General features: G+C 27.8%; 2 long non-coding RNA genes across 2 annotated transcripts; one reads left to right on the top strand and one right to left on the bottom strand.

Annotated features, from left to right (window-relative positions):
* Positions 1-1199: 1199 nt before the first annotated feature.
* On the bottom strand, positions 1200-3227 carry LOC130669947 (uncharacterized). Its single transcript, XR_008990291.1, has 5 exons — positions 3048-3227; positions 2843-2972; positions 2463-2631; positions 2212-2385; positions 1200-1338 (listed from the first exon to the last, which is right to left on the bottom strand). It is a non-coding gene; the product is annotated as an uncharacterized LOC130669947 (long non-coding RNA).
* A 126-nt stretch (positions 3228-3353) lies between these two features.
* LOC130670062 (uncharacterized) lies at positions 3354-7251 on the top strand. Its single transcript, XR_008990304.1, has 5 exons — positions 3354-3586; positions 4272-4407; positions 5820-5988; positions 6066-6239; positions 7113-7251. It is a non-coding gene; the product is annotated as an uncharacterized LOC130670062 (long non-coding RNA).
* The last annotated feature ends 742 nt before the right edge of the window (positions 7252-7993 follow it).

The following is a 7993-nucleotide window of genomic DNA, read 5'->3' as shown; positions in this document are numbered from 1 at the left end:
TAAATCCAGAAGTGCACGACTTATAATGCTCATTTATTATGAAATAATACAATAATATTAAAAATAAAAATGGCGGAAAGCACCAATAAATTTAAAGTAAATACAATTTTCTTTCATTAAAATTGTTTTTTTTTTTTTTTCTCATTATATTAGTATTTTTTTTTATAATTATAAACGAACTTACTTAAAATATCTTGATTTATAACAAAAAAAATATATGTAAAAGAAAAAAAAAAAAAAGCAATTGAATTGAAAAAATTTAGGCTTACCAATTAGCAATAATACAAAAAAAAAGTTTTCAATCGTAAAGCACACCGGATGCTTCGCATGATGAGTCGTGCAAAAGAAAAATGTACGATAAAAGTTTCAAGGACACTTTTTTTTCTTTTTTATTAAACTAAAAATTTAAATTTCGCTCCGAAAAATAGTCAGATGTATTTTTTCGCGCAGGCGCAACTGGTGTAACGAAAGTATGTGTAAAAAAAAATAATATAGATATACAAAATTAGTTAACTTCTTTTTATTCATTATAATTAAACGGGGCCGAATTTGATAGCCATTTATGACATACTTCTTTTTCGGCCCTTAAATAATTTTAAAAAAAAAGGTCATCCAAATAATGGCTTTTTTCTCGAGTTATTGTGTCGACGGGTTACGGACACATTTTTTATTGCTTGATGGAAAATGGTTTTTTTTTATTTTGATTTCTTTTTATTTATTCAATGCATCACATTGGTCTTTACAAGAAATAAAATTAATCCTTATTAAAGACTCTATTTGATGATGTGTAACTTAGTTAAGGTCTATGGACTAACAGGAGTAAAACTTGTAGCGAGAAAGAGGCAAACTGAATTTTCCGATCGCAGTGCACACTCTAATGCTTCGCATAACAAGTCATGCAATTTTTACGTCGAGGAATTTTTGCCGATAGTTCATAACGCATATAATTTGCATATATTTTTGAGTCTACTTCATTCAATGATGTGAAATTTTCCGAAAGTTTGATGACTAACTTTTTAGATAACCACGAAAACCATTCAAATCGGTTCATTCATTCAAAAATTATAAGAATTTTACGCACACACTCAGACATTAGTCTCAAATTGGTCAGACTTACTTCCTAGGACCTAGCGGGATGTTGAAAAATTTTCAAAACATGAAATTTGAATTTTATTACGAATACTTTATTTTTTTTTTTAACATACAAAATATATTTTTTACTGCAGAATTTTTTTTTTTTTCAACCTTGGCGACCGCTATTGTGCTCCTTCAAACATTGGTAAACCATTCCGCGTACTTTGCTGTTCAGGCTACGATATTTATACGGTTTACCATCATCTGAAAATCACGTAAAAAATTTTTTTAGCTCATAAAATTATATAGAAAACAAAGTGGAAATTCTGTTACGAATAATTCCAATAATACATATTTGTTAGCTTCAGTATTTTGCTATTATTTCAGGCAGTCCATGATTCCCATCCTAATATACGGAAAAGATTACAAAAAAATGGCACATAAATTGCCAAGAATAAGAGCAAAGCTCTACTACTGACAAGTAAAAATAACTCAAAATTATTTTTAATATCCCGGGTCAAAAAAATAACTTAATTTTGATTTTTTTGACTTGCTTTTGACTTTATTATCTTGATCTTGACTGCTATAATTCTTTTGACTTGAATATAACTTTTTTAATTTAGAAATTTAATTCAATGAAGTCAAATCCAAAACAACAAGTCTTTAATTTGACTTAGTCGGAGTAAATGGGTACTAAGTAAGACAACAAAGTCGAACGTAAGTCGAAACCGAATGAATTTTTGTATCTTAAAATATGTAAACACATTTGGTTTTGACTTACTTTTGACTAAGTTATTTTACTTAATACCTATTTACGCCAACCAAGTCTAAATAAAGTCTCGTTGTCTTGAATTTGACTTAGTTGATTTAAATTCCCAAGTTAAAAAAAAGTCACATGCAACTCAAAAGAATTATAGCCGTCTAAATCAAGTTAATTAAGTCAACATCAAGTTTTTTTTTCTGACACGAGCGTCAACAGTCATAATTTCAGATTTTTTACTTATTAAAAAGATATAAAATTGAACCAGTTTTGTCAGCTTTTCGATTATATTTTGCAACAAATTAGTAGAACACCACTTATGTATAATTATCGAACAACTTATTGGAATAATTCAATTTTTAAATATATTATCTTACTTTGACGTCCAGTGCTGCGCTGGTAAAATTTCTGGCCTTGACGATTATAATTGTTTAGTCTTTCTCCTTGTTGAGAATGATGGTGGTATTTTTGCTTAGGAACGAATTTTGTTTTCGATAAACCATTTGATGCTTCTTGCTCACTCTCACTCGTTGTTGACATTGATTCATGTGCTAAAAGAAGTATGTACTATAATGAAAACCACACTTAAAATTATAATTGATAATATAAAGAATCATCATTTTCATACCGCTGCGCTCGCTCCTATTGACAAGTTTTTTATTTTTTTTATGTTCAGTTTCATAACTTGATTCAATTTCTTGAAATAATTCGTTTTTTGCGGTCAGTTCGTCCTTCAAAATATTATTTTCTGACTAAATTTTCCACAATTTTACGCAAATTTTCTAACTCAGGATTTTCTGAAAAAAACGTCATATATATATATATATATATATATATATATATATATGCATCACAACGACACAAAAACTTATATATATATATATATATATATATATATATATATATATATATATATATATATATATATATATATATATATATATACATATGTATCATTCTTTGTGTAGATGTGTACTAATATGTTTTGAAAAAAAATTATTCCATTACTATCTTTTTGCGTGCCAACTCTTCAGCTAGTGCTAGTTTTTTAATATTCTCTAATTCCTCTAATGTTTTTTTTTCTCCGCTTCTAGCGTCTTAAGTTTTTCTTGCAATTTCTGCCGTTTTTGTTGCGAACCTGGAAACGAGAATTTTTCAATGATATTTTACCAATATTTATGCTAATTTATATAATTATGTTTAAAATAATTACCCATTTTGATCTTTATAAAAGTTTCTTGCTCAGCAAATAAATTTATTTTGAATGAAGACGTGCAGAAATAAATTCACTTCTATAAACTTATATTAGTCCAGAGGTTATCATGCACTTAGTAAAACAGCGTTCTGTTCAATCCTCCCAACTCATAGTTTTTATGTCTCTTTCTAAATTCAAGCTACACACTAACCGCATTACATTCGAACCACTGCGCATGACAAGAATTCAAAGGTAAGTGGGCCCTGGCTAGTCTTTTATTTCCGCCATCTATGCAGTTAAAGATGGTGATGGTAACAGTTGAGACAGCAATGGCGTGGTGTATTTCGTCGTTGGCAGTAATGTCAAGGCGCGAGCTATGCCACTAGTAAACTGATCCAAACAGATCAAACCATCACTTGTAATTTTACTCAGTTCAATTTTGAAAAAATTATTAGGCTGTTGAATAGAACCCAACCTTCAAGAAATCGAAATGGAGCAACGATACTCAAACGAAAATAGATCAGATTCGGAATCGGAGACTGATAGAGACGAAAAAGGTAAAAATCAATTATCTATAACCTAACAAACATTGTCAATGATGGTGAAAATAATTATCCCGCCAACCAAAAAATAATATCTATGTCGACATTAAAAAATATCATCTAGAATTTACTATGTTCACTCTTATAAGATCTAAGTATATATTAAATTTGAGTAAGAAAACAAAAAAAAAATTTCCTTGGTCCTGAGGTATATTAATAGTTCAAAAATTAAAATGTTTTTATTACAATATCTCGGGGTGTCCCACAAATTTTGCAAATGAAATATAATCTGTGGTCTAAGAAAAAGTTAAATATTTTTGTTTACTTGTTCATTAAAGTGATTCCCGATTAGTTGCAAATTCACAACGCTATAATTTAAAGTCATTCAAATATTTATAAGTTTAATGTTACTTTATGTCGACTTTGATTTGAATATTGCCATTTATCTACAATTTTAATATATTATTTAAGAAATACTCAATTGCGTTGATTTTTAATTTTTTGAATTTATGGAACATTGAGTATTGATAAAACAAAAAATTTCTCAAAAATATATTTTTTCTTAAATTACAATTTGAATCTTTTTGTCTTGAAAACAACACTTTCATATACTTTAAAAAACGAGTAATTTATCTTGGACCAAATTTGAGTAATTGATATAAATGTCGTTGGGAAATCATTAAAAAAATGTTATCTCCAGGTTCGCAACGAAACGAAGAAGAATTGCAGAACAAACTTGATATGCTAGAAAGTGGGGAAAAGAAAGACTTCAGAGGAATTAGAAAATATTAAAAAACAAGCAGTAGCTAAAGAGTTGGCAAGAAAAAAAAAAGATGGTAATGGAATAATTTTTTTTCAAAACATATTAGTACATACTATCCTATTGCATACATTCGCACAAAGAGTAATATATATGTATATTAGACTGTAACAGAAAAAAAATTAATTTTTTATTTTAATCAAATGCATCTCCATACTAACTAATAAAAAAAAAAAATTCTCCTAAAATTTCAGCTCCATATCTAAAAAATTGAGCTGGCGCACGGAAGCGTCCCCTTACCCATTTAGAATACATTGAAAAAAATTTGTTTTTTCTATATTGTAAATAACTATGTCAAAAAAATTTTTTTTCGATTTTCGAATTTAGCAGCCTTGTAGTAAATTCAATTCTCTACAAAAAAGGTCTCTTTTGTCATACGATCAAAGTTGATAGGAAAAAAGTTATAGAGGTTGAAATTTAGGAGGAAAAAATAGAATTTTTTAAATGAATACAATTTTTTTGTTTTTTATTTGTTAACTAGCAGGATTTAATTTTTTCATTATTTTGAAATCAAAGTCCTTACAAAAAATGTAATTGTCTACAAAAATAGTCCTTAGAGTCGTTTGAATAAAGCTCATAGAAAGAAAGTTACAGAGCTCTAAAGTTGAGGAAAATTGAATTTATAAAAAAGAAAATATTTTTTTTTTTATATTTCTACAAAATTAAATTGTAATTAGAATTAAAAATTCAAGTTCATTGTATGTATGTTCTCTGGATTTATAATCCTTCAAAATAATATTTGACTACAAAATTTATTTTCTCAATAATTCAATTTTTCTTAACTTTAGAGCTCTGAAACTTTCTTTCTATGAGCTCTTTTAAAACGACTTTAAAGACCATTTTTGTAGATAATTACATTTCTTGTAAGGACTTTCATTTTAAAATAATAAAAAAATAAAATCCTGCTAGGTAACGAATGAAAAACAAAAAAATTGTATCCATTTTATAAATTCTATTTTTTCCTTCTAAATTTCAACCTCTATAACTTTTTTACGATCGACTTTGACCGTATGACACAAGAGACCTTTTTTTGTAGAGAATTGAATTTACAACAAGACTGCTGAATTCCAAAATCAAAAAAAAATTTTTTGACATAGTTATTTACAAAATAGAAAAAACAAATTTTTTTCAATGTATTTTAAACGGGAAAGGGGACCCCTCCGTGCGCCAGCTCAATTTTTGAGATATGTAGCTGAAATTTTTGGAGAATTTTTTTTTTTTATTAAAGTAATTATTAAGATGAATTAAATTAAAATAAAAAATTAACTTTTTTTCTGACACAGTGTAATGTATATATTTTCAATAAACAAATGTACATAAAATTATTGGTGTGAATGTGTGTACGTATATAAATTTATAAATACATAACTATATATATGTATATATATATATATATGTATATATATACATGTACAACGTTTTTTTCAGAAAATCCTGAGTTAGAAAATTTGCGTAAAATTGTGGAAAATTTAGTCAGAAAATAATATTTTGAAGGACGAACTGACCGCAAAAAACGAATTATTTCAAGAAATTGAATCAAGTTATGAAACTGAACATAAAAAAAATAAAAAACTTGTCAATAGGAGCGAGCGCAGCGGTATGAAAATGATGATTCTTTATATTATCAATTATAATTTTAAGTGTGGTTTTCATTATAGTACATACTTCTTTTAGCACATGAATCAATGTCAACAACGAGTGAGAGTGAGCAAGAAGCATCAAATGGTTTATCGAAAACAAAATTCGTTCCTAAGCAAAAATACCACCATCATTCTCAACAAGGAGAAAGACTAAACAATTATAATCGTCAAGGCCAGAAATTTTACCAGCGCAGCACTGGACGTCAAAGTAAGATAATATATTTAAAAATTGAATTATTCCAATAAGTTGTTCGATAATTATACATAAGTGGTGTTCTACTAATTTGTTGCAAAATATAATCGAAAAGCTGACAAAACTGGTTCAATTTTATATCTTTTTAATAAGTAAAAAATCTGAAATTATGACTGTTGACGCTCGTGTCAGAAAAAAAAACTTGATGTTGACTTAATTAACTTGATTTAGACGGCTATAATTCTTTTGAGTTGCATGTGACTTTTTTTTAACTTGGGAATTTAAATCAACTAAGTCAAATTCAAGACAACGAGACTTTATTTAGACTTGGTTGGCGTAAATAGGTATTAAGTAAAATAACTTAGTCAAAAGTAAGTCAAAACCAAATGTGTTTACATATTTTAAGATACAAAAATTCATTCGGTTTCGACTTACGTTCGACTTTGTTGTCTTACTTAGTACCCATTTACTCCGACTAAGTCAAATTAAAGACTTGTTGTTTTGGATTTGACTTCATTGAATTAAATTTCTAAATTAAAAAAGTTATATTCAAGTCAAAAGAATTATAGCAGTCAAGATCAAGATAATAAAGTCAAAAGCAAGTCAAAAAAATCAAAATTAAGTTATTTTTTTGACCCGGGATATTAAAAATAATTTTGAGTTATTTTTACTTGTCAGTAGTAGAGCTTTGCTCTTATTCTTGGCAATTTATGTGCCATTTTTTTGTAATCTTTTCCGTATATTAGGATGGGAATCATGGACTGCCTGAAATAATAGCAAAATACTGAAGCTAACAAATATGTATTATTGGAATTATTCGTAACAGAATTTCCACTTTGTTTTCTATATAATTTTATGAGCTAAAAAAATTTTTTACGTGATTTTCAGATGATGGTAAACCGTATAAATATCGTAGCCTGAACAGCAAAGTACGCGGAATGGTTTACCAATGTTTGAAGGAGCACAATAGCGGTCGCCAAGGTTGAAAAAAAAAAAAATTCTGCAGTAAAAAATATATTTTGTATGTTAAAAAAAAAAATAAAGTATTCGTAATAAAATTCAAATTTCATGTTTTGAAAATTTTTCAACATCCCGCTAGGTCCTAGGAAGTAAGTCTGACCAATTTGAGACTAATGTCTGAGTGTGTGCGTAAAATTCTTATAATTTTTGAATGAATGAACCGATTTGAATGGTTTTCGTGGTTATCTAAAAAGTTAGTCATCAAACTTTCGGAAAATTTCACATCATTGAATGAAGTAGACTCAAAAATATATGCAAATTATATGCGTTATGAACTATCGGCAAAAATTCCTCGACGTAAAAATTGCATGACTTGTTATGCGAAGCATTAGAGTGTGCACTGCGATCGGAAAATTCAGTTTGCCTCTTTCTCGCTACAAGTTTTACTCCTGTTAGTCCATAGACCTTAACTAAGTTACACATCATCAAATAGAGTCTTTAATAAGGATTAATTTTATTTCTTGTAAAGACCAATGTGATGCATTGAATAAATAAAAAGAAATCAAAATAAAAAAAAACCATTTTCCATCAAGCAATAAAAAATGTGTCCGTAACCCGTCGACACAATAACTCGAGAAAAAAGCCATTATTTGGATGACCTTTTTTTTTAAAATTATTTAAGGGCCGAAAAAGAAGTATGTCATAAATGGCTATCAAATTCGGCCCCGTTTAATTATAATGAATAAAAAGAAGTTAACTAATTTTGTATATCTATATTATTTTTTTTTACACATACTTTCGTTACACCA

Source organism: Microplitis mediator, chromosome 6 (assembly GCF_029852145.1).
Source record: "Microplitis mediator isolate UGA2020A chromosome 6, iyMicMedi2.1, whole genome shotgun sequence".
Taxonomy (NCBI): Eukaryota; Metazoa; Arthropoda; class Insecta; order Hymenoptera; family Braconidae; genus Microplitis; species Microplitis mediator.
The sequence above is the reverse complement of the archived record's forward strand: the minus strand, read 5'-3'. Positions and strand labels throughout refer to the sequence as shown.